General features: G+C 39.1%; 1 long non-coding RNA gene across 1 annotated transcript; it reads left to right on the forward strand.

Annotated features, from left to right (window-relative positions):
* Positions 1 to 1,423: 1,423 nt before the first annotated feature.
* LOC309478580 lies at positions 1,424 to 1,869 on the forward strand. The gene is made up of 2 exons (XR_014199045.1): positions 1,424 to 1,477; positions 1,743 to 1,869. It is a non-coding gene; the product is annotated as an uncharacterized lncRNA (long non-coding RNA).
* Positions 1,870 to 15,627: the final 13,758 nt, after the last annotated feature.

A 15,627-nucleotide genomic window follows, 5' to 3' on the forward strand; every position in this document is an offset into this window, starting at 1 on the left:
GGCACTGTTGTGGGGACGTTGAGACACAGCATTGATTTCTTTTCTTGTCCTGGGGTGACCTTTAGTGGTCAGTAGAAAGTGGGCCAGTGCACAACCATTTCTGGGGCCTCAGGGTCCCAGATCTTGGATTTTTCATTCCCCTAACCCTAACCCGTACTGAGACTGGCCAAACTTACCACGTCTATACTGTACAACACAGTGTCCCCCAGTGGCCCTGCACTGCTGCTCTTCTGGTGTATACAGTCTCCCAGTGCTGGTGTATACAGTCTCCCAGTGTCCCTGCACTGCTGCTCTTCTGGTGTATACAGTCTCCCAGTGTCCCCCAGTGGCCCTGCACTGCTGCTCTTCTTGAGAGTTTATGTCAGCTATCGCTGCCTATCGGGTTAGACACTTGAGGCCTGCACGTCCTATTAGTGTCCCCACCTGGGATTTATCAGTTGTTCTGGAGGGGCTATTAGAGCCTTGCTTTGAACCCTTGGAGTCAGCTCCGGACCGGATTCTTGCGCTCAAGGTGGCACTTTTGTTAGCGTTGGCCTCTCTCAAGCGCGTGGGGGATCTGCAGGCTCTTTCTGTGAGTGAGCCTTGTATGGAGTTTGCCCCAGGTCTTGTGAAGGTGTTTCTATGGCCTAGACCTGGTTATGTCACCAAAGTTTTGTCCACGTCATTCCGCTCTCAAGTTGCGCCACTGAGGAGGCGCCCGCGCCATCAGCCAATGAATTGGTGTGATTCTATACGGGTTCAGATAATTAGCACATGCCTTCACGTGGCAGCCCTGTTTTGACTAATTTGACAGTACCACACAGTTCTAATGAATTTATTCTTTATTGGAATCAAAAGAATGGTTATGAACCACAGAAACCACCAATACTAGGCAAAACGATATGAGAAAGGAGAAATATGTAATTACTTAAGGCGAGACACAGCAGGCAAAAGCATCGTTTTTTTATTTTATTTTTTTATTTTGGGATATTTGTCTTCAATAACATGTCTTCTTTCAGACTTGTGGCGAAAAAGAGTCTGAAATACACATTTAGGTCTTTATTTTACTACACTTTGTTTTGTGTCTGTAGATTTCTCATAAATTCAACAAAAGTTGGCGTTCTAAATCATCCCGCTGCTCCGCGATTGCTGGAGCACCCTGCACCCGTCATCACATACACCGTAATTTTTTTCCCATCTAATATGTGAACACAATGAACTAATTATTTTGAACTTGGCTTTATCCAATACTCAGATTTCGTTTTTTTAATTTTTATATATGCAAATAAGTGCATATTTAATTAGAAAATGCCTAATTTGCATATTTAAACATTAAATTACAGAAAACTTGTAATACATTTTTTTCTCATCTTAATGTAGACAATTAACTGGGAAAGTTTCATGGTGATATCTGCTAGTTAAAAATTTTACCCTATTCCCTATCCTATTCCTATACCCTAAGCAAGCGACGAAGAAGCCGTCGGCTCAGAGCACCAAGGTGAGATCTTCATCCTCCAGGCTTCAGCTCAGAGACACCTGGTCATGTGATCATGTTTTGCCCCTTGAGGCGTTGCAGTGTGACTGATTCTGTCGCGTCTGTGTCGTAAGGTGGCATAGAGCAGAAGGGCTATGTCTACACCTAGCGCTCTCTGAATGGGTGCTCAGTGTCATTTATAGTCCTACACTTTATTACACTCTACAGTAATGACTGAGTCCTCTTGAAGCCCTTCATGTAGTCAGTAACGTGTTGGTCTTGTGTTCAGGCCCCGGCCAAGAACGCGCCGAAACAGAAGATCGCCAAGCCCATGAAGGTTAACGCTCCTCGCGTCGGTGGCAAGCGCTAAACTCATGTTTCACTGTTTTGTGTGTTAATAAAGGTTTCACCATCAACTTGAGTCTCCTGGAATTGATTTAATTGATGTTCAGTGATAGTGACATTAACTCCACATGTTATTGATGGTTTGTTGATTTTAAAAATGAAAACTGATGCTCATTTTTGCTGCAAGTCTGTTTCTTTAATTATGTTTTGCAGAACCCTGTCATATTAGTAACATGTTTCAGTCTTCGACTTAAAGTGAGTGTGTGTTCTTATACAGTTCAAGGACATCAAGCATTATATGTGAGGTTGGTTTTTGATAAACAAATCTTGAGTTGTAATTCTTCTATCAATCTTGACCAGTCTGGCCAGTGCGCCTCGTCTAACCCATTCTGCAAACACCAGTGGGACGTGCTCGAGCAACTGACAACTGTTGGGTTAGTGGTTTGAGAATCGGATGATGAGGATAAATGACTGAATTCAGTCTTGAGTTCTGCTAGTTTCCCGCACTGCTGAATGCTAATAGACTTGTGGCCTGTCGCTAGGTAAGTGTGAGATTAGTTTGAGCAACCTTTTTATTTTAGGCTCTAGAAGGTGGATTGGTGTTTAGCGGTGTTCATCGCCATGGTAACGTGCGCTACGGCTAACCTCAGGAGCAGGATTATTCTGGGTTAGAGATTGTAAACCAAACTGGACCAATCAGCTGTGAGTGAAGTGAAGCCACGCCCCCTGTAGCTCTTGCTCCAAATTAAATCAGTTTATAATAAACTTAAGAGACAAAATTGCTCATCTTTTGCCGCTAATTTATTATATATTATAATTACTTTTAATTCATATGTTATAATCATTATAGACTATTGACAATATTAAACTTTGCTTTTAAATTAATATAAGACACGTATTCCTATGTATAATGCTTTTAAACGGGTATTCATTTGAGCTCTTAGTGAATCTATATTAGAAGATACGCATTTTGACTTTAAAGTACGCTGGTACGATTTGTCACTCTAAACTACGCAAAAAAAACGTTTATATACTGTCTATGCAGTGTTTCCCACAGATTTTAAATTAATTTGTGGCGGGTGGGGTGGGGATGGTGATAATCTGCGTTAATAATCTGTTAAACAGAATTTATATTAAATATTAATCAAAAATGATTCACACCTTCACGTGTTAGAGTAAAAAAATGACAACATTATTTATAGTAAGTTTATTTGATTCACATCTTATTTAGAGTTTTGACCTCGACAACCCAACTGCATTTACTGCAAACAGTACAAATTTGTTTTGGTTGAATCGGTTCAAATGAGTCATTAGTTCGCGAATCGGACGTGTCATTAGCGGACCTGTACAACGCGTGTGATTATCCCGGCAGTTAGGACATCGCACAAGATTTGTCAACACAGAGAACATTTCATCATTGGGTAGGTTTTGTTTTGTTTATTTAAAGTGTTTATGTCAGCTGAATGTGCGGAACGCTTTTCAGAGAAGATAAGGCAACGTAAAAGGTTTTTTTTTTTTAGCACAACACCCAGCAGTAATTCAGGAAAAAAATACCCGAATGCTCCACGTGAAACTTCGGTCTTCCCATCTTTTACCATCGTGTCAATTCTCAATTGATTTTGATTAATATGCGCGAGGGAGCGAGAGAGATCAAGACAGTTTGAAGACAGCGAGGGTGCGCGAGCGCGACCGGGCCTCTCTCTCTGCTCGTTCTTTCAGTATATGCGCCTATCGCAAGCGCAGCAGTCATGTACATCACTCACCAATCAAATAAGGCTTTGGTGAGACAAAAAATTGCCTGTGAGAGAGACGCGTGAGTGACAGAGAGACGGAGGGAGTGCAGGGAAAGGAAATGCAGCTGAATGAATGTACGCTGTGTGTTTTAAATTGCGTAAAACATTTTTTTTATAACGAAACGCAATATGTGGGCAGCCGGTGTTTATTCTGTGGCGCACCGCCACGAATTAGTCTATGTGTGGGAAACACTGCTATGGCAAAAACCTGGTGACGCATCTGTGCACGCGCTGTCCTCAAATCAAGCTAATGCAAAAGAAGAAGAGTTCAACCAATCATAGCGCTGGGTTCATTCCCCAAATAGCAAGCGGGGATGATTGACAGATGCGTAGGCCTATCATTAAAGAGAGACTAAAAATCGACACCAATAAAGATTCCCGCTCGATCCCCCTTCCACTCCCGCGGCCGCCGTCTGACTGATGTCATAAGCGAGGACAGTACAGTACTTCTGACTCCTGATTCTGAAGGTAAACGGCCTGGCCTCGATGTGGAAAGTTGATTGAGTTAACTTAATCTTATGGATTCGATGATCACACAGATCGCATGGATTATCTTAAAATACTCATCAAATAATAAAATGCTCAAGTAATGATGAACTATATATCTTGAAATCGCTATGGCTTAGTGATTATGAAATTGCTGTGATTTGTGGATTAACGTTAGCCTACTGAGAAGCGCGAGTCTGGAGAAACAAGCGTTTATTTATTCATTCATTGTCAGTGTTGAGAAACGTGTTACGTTATTGTGTTAATTACAACTAAAGTACCTAATTATGCTATTTATTTTGTATGAAAACTTGCGTGTTCGCTACTTCTGGATTAAAAAGTACCATATCAGTGCTGCTCGAGCTCTCTCACAAACACGGACGCGCGCACACACAGAGAGAGAAGATCATTGTAAAATTAAAATTGACGGGCTAAGTTTAAATTTTGTTCTTGCTTGGTTTTTTTTCCTATCAAAAAGCATTTTGTATTATCCATCCCTGCTTTTAAAATTCGTAAAATGACGGACGTTTTACTGTTAACAACACAGCCCTCATATGTCGGATTTTGAACTTATACTTCATATTATTTTTAGAATAAGTGATTCGTTATGCTATTATTGGACTCCTGTCTATTCATTGTCAACGGTTTTCTATAAATGTTTGTATTGGCTAACATTTATTCAGCTAATGCGTGTCCTGTTTAAAATGTGCAATGTTCAAATGCAAAGACAGCGCGTCACTAATAGAAGCTCTTTTCCCTGTGGTATTTAGTATCATATTTGGATATTGGAAAATAAATAAATTAGCTTAATTGTACACAATGTTCCTATGTTTTTATCTTTATTTACTGTGTTCTAGGGGTTTCTTTATATTAGACTAGTTGACCAGCACACATTATATGCAATGCAATTATATAATGCATGTGCGTCGTCGTCCAAACGGCCCATACAACATGGGTGGTGAAATTTGGTATTGTAGTTAAACAATTAAAGGGTGGTTTTCTTATTTATTTTAGTATTGATGCATCCAAAGAAGACTGTTCTCTTGGAAGATTGAATAATGACAACCACAAATCTCCAAACTGCACCATGAAAAAAATCATAGTAAACGACACGCCACATTTGTGTCTATTTGCTGTGAAGAAAATTGAAATAGGAAGTGAAATCGAATACAACTATGGTGATTCACAATGGCCGTGGCGTAAAAAGGTGAGTTGCTTATATTAGCTATACTGATTTTAAAGTGCTGAATAGCACAGCTACATCTGTTTTCTACAATTTGTAGTTCATTATAAATCGTATATTAACCTGATTATCTATGCATAGCTATGTGATCTCATATGCATGATCTGTTTCTTAGAACTTTTTGTCTGATTTCCAGGAGCCAAAGCAAAAGATTTCTGTTCTAGAGACCAAAATATCCCTAACAGATCACTCTTCCCATGATGCCTCCAACAAAGATGCTGTCGTCACGCAGGTAAAGGAGTAATGTTGACTGTCATCACAATCTATTCTAGTCTTGCCCTCATGCTGCATGTCAAGCGCTCACACACACACACGTTTCCAGTCTAGGCGTTATGGGGCCCTCACACACACACACGTTTCCAGTCTAGGCCTTATGGGGCCCTCCCCTCAAACAAATGAATTCACAGTTAAGCTCATACACACACATTTCCAGTCTAGGCCTTATGGGGCCCTCCCGTATGGATCTCACTCTTAGTGATTTTACATCATTGGGACAACACCTGTCAATATTTAAACTAGTGTAATTGCAGGTGTAATTCAACACTGATCAAGCTGCTGCATGTTCAGAATGAGTATTTTGGATGGAATGCATTGCAACATCTTATTTGTTGCTGTGACACTTGCTGTTACCTCTAGAAAAGACGAGTGTATGCTCGTACTGTCTATATGGAGCATCGGCAAGATAAGATATGTCAATGATGCTTAGGATCTGTTGCGTACCAGCTACTTCGTCATCGTCTTATATCAGTCATTTCTCCTTAAGGCCCGGTATACTTCAAGCGAAATCGAATAACGAACTGTGACGTCATTTCGAACAAAATCAGGCCATAAAGTTTGTTTTGGGATTTCAAAGCGATCTTTCCAGAAAAGTTTGCTCGGGCTGGTAAACACCATCGTACTACCATTGGTCCATGGCGATTGCGTAATAGGTATGTGTGCGTGGTAGGGATGGACTCTTGAATACTCTGATCGCGATGTGACTAGTATTAAGTCTTGTTATGAAAGATCTCTCAATTAAATTAGACAATTAAATGTAGATGTTATTGCACAATCTTTATGGAATTCCACATATTTGGTTGTTGAATTAATATAACCTTTTAGTTAATTTATAGTTGACATGTTTTAGACATGCCTGTTGCATGTGGGGAATGTTTGACATTGTTTCCAATTAATTGTGTGGTACAGTAAGCTACACGATCTCCTCAACGTTCTCATCCCATTGCTCCAGGGCTATTGCCACTGTAATGTGTTCTGTAAGTTGCTTTGGGGAAAAAAGTATCTGCCAAGGGCATACATTTAAATTGTGCTCCCAGTGTGAGTGCAAGTCTGATTAAACCTGGCTCTCTCTACCACTGTATTGTAGAATTATGGAACCATGTGAAATTTGTTCAATTCGATTTGTTTATTTGTATAGCGCTTTACACAATCCATATCATCTGCAAGACTCGTGCCGTATACTGAATATTTATAAACTTGTACTGTTGATCATTGCTTTTGGTCACCATGACACAAATGTTATGCATGATAGATCCTAATCCAGTCAGTGTTGCTTACAGTTAGTTTATATTTTGATTTATCTTTCTTTAATAAACTTTTTTCTTTGCACTCAGATGACTTTATTCCAGAAGCACAGGAGACTGAAGTTGAGGACAGTGTGACATTCACACAAGAACCTACATCCACGCTGCATTCCCAATACCAGAGGAAGTAGGCAAAAAAGAGAGGTGAGCCTAGAAATGTTAAGTAGATTGATTGTCCCGTTCGTCTTGAAGACACAAGCTTTATTCTGAATTATATTATTTTATCAAATCTTTACTCTTGATCACTGCACATTGATAGCTGTCACAATAGGTATGTTTACACAGTCTAATATTCTGATTATATTTGGTTTACAACCTCAAACAGAATTATTGAGCATAAGGTTTAAAGGGATAGTTTACCCCAAAATTTTAATTGTCATTTACTCACCTTCATGTTGTTCCAAACCTGTATGAGTTTTTCTTCTGCTGAACACAAGACATTTTAAAGAATGGGGGTAACCAGACAGTTGATGGCACCACTGACTTCTGTAGTATTTTTTTCCTAATTTGAACGTCAGTGGTGCCGTCAACTCTCTGGTTACCCCCATTCTTTAAAATGTCTTGTGTTCAGCAGAAGAAAGAAACTCATACAGGTTTGGAACAACATGTGGGTGAGTAAATGATGACAGAATTTTTGGGTTAAACATTTTCATTATATGATCAAAAGGAAAATTGTACTATGTAAATGTAAAACACTTTGCTTAGATTTCATTCTAAAAGTGTGGGATGCACAAAGGGAAGATTTTGCGTTCGCACAAAAGTTTTAATACATTCATCTGCATATAATTTCCATATGCATATTCCCATCGATGTGGGACTGCCATGTTTAACAGGACAATGCGTAAAATATGAGATACGGACTGTAAAAGTCATTGCTAATAATCCTTGTCTTGTTTTTTAAATAAAAATGTCCATAAAACAAAGTACTTTATACAATTTTGGCAAATGTACTTTAAGTAGACGGTCTACTAATGCGGAATGAGAGGTAGTTGACGTGTAGGTGCATTGTTACATTGTTAGAATGTCTAAAGGGGACCATCAAAATAAAGTGCTACCACACCTTTTACTGGATTGCCCTGATTTATTATTATTATTATTATTATTCAAAAGTTTTATTCAGAAACAAACTAAAATTTTATTTTTAGTCTCTGAACCAAGTCAATATGGCAATGAATGGCCTGTGTGATCAATCCAATAGTCTTTCAGTTCAGATTAAGGTTTAAAAATTCTAAACTTAAGACATTAACCTAAACTTAATAACATGTTCTTTTTATGTATACTTGGGTAAAGAAACTGCTGCCAAAAGAAGCTGGACAACAGATGAATGTGCGGCAGTAGAAAGGCACCTAAGGAAATTCATTGTGAGGAGCTCTTTCCAGGGAAAGAGGACTGTCAGCGCTGCGTTGATGCAGAAGCTCAAGCTTTAGGAAATCGAGACTGGAAGGCGGTCAAATACTTCATCAAAAATCGTATTTCTGCCATAAGAAGGAAAGTACGGGGAAATACAGGTATCTCAACGTATTGGATGCCTTCCCACTAGCATTCACATCGGGACATGTGTTCTAAGTGTTTTCAACAAAGTTGACATTTAGTTTTCCATTGTATTATCCTTTTAAAGGGTTAGTTGTCATTTACTCTACTTTGTTATTCCAAACCCATAAGAAATTTGTTCATCTTTGGAACACAGATGAAAATATTGTGAATGAAACCTGAGATATTTCTGTCCCTCCATTGTTCATCCTAAACTTCAACCTCACCCTAAACTTTCAAGCTTCAGAACATTTATAAAGTAGTAGTAATCCATGTGGTCTAATACCAATTTGATGAAGTTATGTGAATGCACTCACTTAATCCACTAACTTAACATTATACAACAATTACAATAACAGTGAACTGGACTTTGCATTGATGCAGCACACACAATTATACACATTTTCTGATTAATAGGGATTCTGTTCAATGATTCAATGAGTTGTGAAACTGCAATCTGTCAAGATTATACAAAATGACTACATAAATAGCTGAATAGACTAAAATTGTCTAGTTAGTCACATTATAACAATAAAACCTGCCCTCTTCTTCAGTATGTTGAGGTCAAATACTTCTACTCTGTTCTATTCAATTCTATTACTTATCAAATACTATCTACTGTTCTAAAAGTGATCGATTTATAAATGGACAATGCTGTGCTTTTTAACTTTCCTTAATAAAAAAGACTTGTATATCAATACCAGTCACATAAAGCTGAATTTCATCCAGATTCTTCCCCTTGTATTCTCCTAGCCGTCCCTGTTCCAGTGCTAGAAGAACTTTGCTTATTTTAGCTAGCTGGAGGGTGCCCTCTGGAAGGCGGTAGTGCTTTCTGTGGACCCCGATGTTATGCCCAAGGAAATCTGCCAATTGGTCGAGTTCTGTAGTCTTGAGATTTAGAACAGTCGACAGAGTAGCAATGTGTTTCATAAGTTTCATTGAGGTTAGCGCTTTGGGATGTTTGATGTCATCACATTCATTCCCAAACTGCCTAATGCAATCGGAACCCCTCAAGTAATGGACAGAGAGCGGCAATGCAAACAAATATCCGTTTTCACTCAGTACTCAACATTCTCCTCGCTTTTCAGTCAGAGTATCGAGCGATTCTCTCATGACTGGGGTAAGGAGAACAGGGACTTTCCTCCCTCTCTTTCCTACTATGGCAATCCGAACAAAATGTTTGCAAAGCTTCTGCTCCAGTGCTGTAAGGGCTAGGTTAACATCTTTGTGTGTTTCTGATGTATCCTTCTGCTCTTCGTCAGTTGAAGAGGATAACTTGCGCCAGGGTCACTTTAGCAACATCCTTCCAGTTCAAGGGAGAAGGCTCTTCTTGCAGGGCATTCAATTGCTTCTGCTGTTTCCGAGACAAATAGCAATGCAGTCTGTGGACATCCTGTGTGAATGGTAGAATCTGAGGAGAATTCCACTTGGTCTGGTTAAGCTGAGTTAGCGCTTGACTTGCTATGTCAAATTTCCTACTTTCTTGGTATAGCAGTGCACATTCCTCAGCATCTTTGGCAGTCTGTTGATCTTTCATCTTCAATCCTTCAGATTTGATAAGCATGGCTAAAGCGTGCAAGCCATGTCCAACTTTGCGAGCAAGAGATGGACGTTGATATTTGCCAGTTTCATCATTGAATCCAGCTAGGCATCTTGCAGCCGAGACATGACTACTTTTCAGGCTTTATGAGTTCTTTGATCCAACAATTGCAATAACTGTGAACTGGACTTTGCATTGATGCAGCACACACAATTATACACATTTTCTGGTTAAAAGGGATTCTTTGCCTCATATGCCCTTTTCCTTGTTTGTTGTATATCGTTTTGCCCTGTTTTTGTGCTGTTGTTGATCTCACTTAATCCATCTATTATTCATATTATCCACCAATGCAATAACTTTCATTTCATTTATTAAGATCCCCATTAGCGCCTGAAATATCAGTTGCTATTCTTCCTGGGGTCTCCTCTTCATTACATCACAAATTTACATAATTCATCATTTTGTACATTATACACACACACACACACACACACACACACACACACACACACACACACACACACACACACACACACACACACACACACACACACACACACACACACAAACTGGACATCATCTACAGTAGCCCAATGCAATTAAATAAAAAAATAAAATAAAAAAATAAAAAATAAATGCTATACATTTGAACATATAATCCATAAATAGCTCTCCAATACAAACTATAAAACATCTTTCCATATTACCATACTCTTCCCACATCATGACTCTTGTGTGAACAGAAACAATTTTAATTTCTTTTTAAAACAATTTCTATTATTTTCCAACAACAAAAATCCTGGTAATCCATTCCATGCAACCATGGCCCGATAAATAACTGCTCTCTGAAACTGATTAGTTCTTGCTTGAGGCAGAACACATCTCATTCCAGTGGTTTGTCTTGTGCAGTAATTATGTTGATCAGCAAAAAATGTCAATTTTCTGTAAATTATTTCAGGAATTTTTGTTTCAATGATATTATAAATAAATGATAAAAGAAAATATTTTAATCTATATTTTACAGTTAACCATGCCAAATTATTGTGCATTGTGATTATATTAGTTGTATATGGACAACCCAAAACGATACGTGCCACTTTATTCTGTGCGACTTGCAATTTATATAAATTATTTTCATTGGTATTTGACCAAACAACTGATGCGTAGTCTAAATGAGCTAATACTAAAGATTGGGCTAATCGTTTAGTCAGCCATTTGGGAATAAATTTCTTACAGTATCTAATCATTCCCATACTGCGACCCATTCTTTGCAATATTTTATTTATTTGGCTATTCCAAGACAGTGAGCTATCCACAATTACACCCAATAGATGAATTTCTTCTACTTGCTGAATCACATTTCCTCCTATATCTAAGTGCAATGTTAATGATGGCTTAAGAAAATATTTTGACCCAAGTATCATACATTTTGTTTTACCTGCATTAATAAGTAATTTATTGTCAGTAATCCATTGTATAACCAAGTCTAACTCCACATTTAACATAATATTCAGTTGATCTATATCTCTTGCTGATTGACACAATATTGTGTCATCTGCATACATTGCCATGGTTACATGTTTAATTACAAGTGGAAAATCATTTGTGAAAACAGAAAATAAAAGGGGTCCTAAACAACTGCCTTGGGGCACCCCACAACTCATTTCTTCCACCTCAGAGTAGCTACCATTAAAGTAAACTGTGTACTCACGTTTTCTAAGATAACTTTCAATCCACGCTGCTCCGATGCATCTCGAACAAGGCATCAACAATAATAGACGTTGCGTTACTATGGATGCTCATGGGTTTGCGAAAATAAATCGGCATCCAAACACGGCGAATCCAACGCGTCCGTGCAGCTCGCCGTAACTTACATAGACGGATATTATAATCGAGCTGCTATTAGCTCGACTAGCTGCTATTTAAAAATGGCGGTCACAAGTTTCTCTTCAGTCTTGTTGGCCACGGTAACCCCGCCCCCAGCCTCTGACGCAAGCGGTTCTTTCTTGGCTCCGTTCTAGACCCTGCAATGATTTGGTGCTACTTAAGAACCACTTTTACTGGTTCGGAGCTGGTGCTTTGGCGGTGGAAAAACAAAGAACCGATTTGAAACTAGGCTCTGGCTCCGAACCAGCACCAGTTCTGCCTTGGTGGAAAAGGGGTACAAGTGACCTAATGGTGTCCTAAAACTCCATCAGGTGACCTAATGGAGAAAAAAAAACCTTGGGAGAACCCAGGCTCAGTCGGGGGCCAGTTCTCCTCTGGCATTTATGAGCTAGAGGCCGGATTGTAGTTTGAACTGTAGGATGGGGTGGTGGTGGCGCAATGGATAAGACACATGCCTTTGGTGTGAGAGACCCGGGTTCGAATCCACTGTGAGACACCAATGTGTCCCTGAGCAAGACACTTAACCCCTAGTTGCTCCAGAGGCGTGCGACCTCTGAGATATATAGCAATTGTAAGTCGCTTTGGATTAAAAGCGTCAGCTAAATGAATAAATGTAAAATGTAAAATGTAAATCCATCTAACAGCAGTTGGTTCAAATCCATAACAAACTAACTTTTTAAATAAAATATTAAGTCAAGTCAAGTCAAGTTTATTTGTATAGCGCTTTTCACAATACAGATTGTATCAAAGCAGCTTCACAGTATTAAATTAAAATAATACAACAAAGTTTGTTTCAAGAGTAATTTATTGATTGATAAAATTAAATTAAATATCCCCAAAATATCCCCAACTGAGCAAGCCAAAGGCAACAGTGGCAAGGAACCGAAAAACTTCATCAATACCCCTTTTCCACCAACAAGAACCGGGTGCTGGTTCAGAGCTAGAGCTATTGCCAGTTCGGAGTTGGTTCGACTGACGAGCTTACTAAGAACCGGTTTGCGTTTCCACCGGCCAGAGAGCCACAACAGAGCTATATCTTACGTCACTGCATACGTATCATGTTGCCCAGCAACGCTAGTCCGGCAGCGCCAAACACAAACACACCAGACTTGTTCGAGATGCATCGGCTTCTCGCAGAACGATCAGTACATGAAATCAAAGCACTGCGAAAGCGATCAAAAAGCACAAGGAGTCTTATGATCTCCAAACACTCCCGCAGCTCTGATCGGTCCACGCTGCTCCGATGCATCTCGAACAAGGCATCAACAATAATAGACGTTGCGTTACTATGGATGCTCATGGGTTTGCGAAAATAAATCGGCATCCAAACACGGCGAATCCAACGCGTCCGTGCAGCTCGCCGTAACTTACATAGACGGATATTATAATCGAGCTGCTATTAGCTCGACTAGCTGCTATTTAAAAATGGCGGTCACAAGTTTCTCTTCAGTCTTGTTGGCCACGGTAACCCCGCCCCCAGCCTCTGACGCAAGCGGTTCTTTCTTGGCTCCGTTCTAGACCCTGCAATGATTTGGTGCTACTTAAGAACCACTTTTACTGGTTCGGAGCTGGTGCTTTGGCGGTGGAAAAACAAAGAACCGATTTGAAACTAGGCTCTGGCTCCGAACCAGCACCAGTTCTGCCTTGGTGGAAAAGGGGTACAAGTGACCTAATGGTGTCCTAAAACTCCATCAGGTGACCTAATGGAGAAAAAAAAACCTTGGGAGAACCCAGGCTCAGTCGGGGGCCAGTTCTCCTCTGGCATTTATGAGCTAGAGGCCGGATTGTAGTTTGAACTGTAGGATTATATGAATGCCTGGCTGAAGAGATGCGACTTTAATCTAGTTTTAAACTGGGAGAGCGAGTCTGAGCAACGAACAGTATCAGGAAGACTATTCCAGAGTTTTGGAGCCAAATGTGAGAATGCTCTCCCTCCTTTGGTGGTTCTGGATATCCTAGGTATGACCAAAAGCCTTGAATTTAGTGATCTTAAAGAGCGCGATGGATTATAGGGCGATAGAAGATCCGTTAAATAGACTGGAGCTAAGCCGTTTAGGGCTTTATAGGTCAGTAGCAATACCTTGTAATTAATACGGAACTTTATAGGTAACCAATGCAGTGATGATAAAATCGGTGTTATATGATCATATTTTCTTGATCTAGTAAGAACTCTAGCGGCGGCATTTTGGACTAACTGTAGCTTGTTTATTGAGGATGCAGGACAACCAGCTAATAAAGCATTACAGTAATCCAGTCTCGAGGTCATGAATGCATGAACTAACTTTTTTGCATCAGAAACTGATAGCATATTACGTAGCTTAGCAATGTTTCTAAGGTGGAAAAATGCTGTTTTTGTAACATATGAAATATGATTTTCAAAAGACAGGTTACAATCGAGTATGACACCCAGGTCTTTTACTGTAGAGGATAAAGTAACAGGACATCCTATGATGTTAAATAGACAAAATGGTAGCGGTCAGATAGGTATGATTTGAACCAGCTTAGTGCTTGTCCTTGAGATATTATGGTCTAGATAGAACATCAAAGGCTGCGCTTAGATCTAAAAATACTGTGCCCACTAAATTCTTATTATCAATTTCCTGTAGCCAATAGTCAGTTAACTGAGTGAGTGCTGTTGTTGTGGAATGACCCATTTTATAAGCATGCTGATACATTGTGTTTAACCCATTTACTTCCAAATACTCCTGTATTTGATCATACACAACTTTTTCCATCACTTTGCTTACTGCCGGTAATAAACTTATTGGTCTGCTATTCTGACCTGAAAACTGTTCTTTATTATTTTTTATTAAAGGTAAAATTTTTGCTTTTTTCCATTGTGAGGGAAAAACACCTGCTGTTAAACTCAGATTAATAATATGAGAAATGGGCAAAGCAATGACATCTACCACCATCTTCAACAATTTAACATCTACGTGATCTATTCCACAGGGTTTATCTTTACTTGCTTGTAATATTTTCTTCACATTGTCCTCTGTTACAGTGTTAAATTTAAATGTGCAATCTTTTGTTTTCATTATCCTATTTGATATTAGATCATATGAGATATTTTCATCTTGTCCCAAATCCATGGCTTGTCTAATTTTTTGTATTTTATGCTTAAAAAAATGGCTCAAATAATTAGCAATCTCTTTTGGTCTCGTAAGACAAATCCCATCAGCCTCTAATGATGTTGTATTACTTCTTTTGCTGATCTCTCGCACAACATGAAATTGCAGTGTTGATTGTTCTCAACCCTGGTCCTCGAGGGCCACCGTCCTGCAGAGTTTAGCTCCAACCCTAATCAAACTCACCTGAACCAGCTAATTAAGCTCTTCAGGATTACAGGCAGGTGAGTTTAATCAAGGTTGGAGCTAAACTCCGTAGGACAGTGGCCCTCGAGGACCAGGGTTTTGAAACCCTCTAATGTAATCTCGTTGTATCATTGCAATGACAAATTATTATTATTGTTATTAATATTAATAATTTGTATGTGCCAAAAAAAAAGTTTGACAAAATATCTTTACTTTCATATAGATTTGTGTTCATGAGGTAAGATTCATGTGTTGATCTGTGGAAGTGAAGACAGAATAATTTTTTTTTTTGGCACACGAAACATTGACATTGCCCCATAAAATTGGGATTAAACCTCTGGATTCACATGGATAACTTTTTCTTTATGAATGTTTAAAGTTTAGGATGAACAGTTTTTAGATGGAAAGATGGAAATCTCTCAGGTTTCATTCAAATATCTTCAGTTGTGGTCTGAA

The sequence above is a fragment of the Leuciscus leuciscus genome (assembly GCF_965113295.1).
Source record: "Leuciscus leuciscus genome assembly, chromosome: 17".
NCBI classification, from domain to species: Eukaryota; Metazoa; Chordata; class Actinopteri; order Cypriniformes; family Leuciscidae; genus Leuciscus; species Leuciscus leuciscus.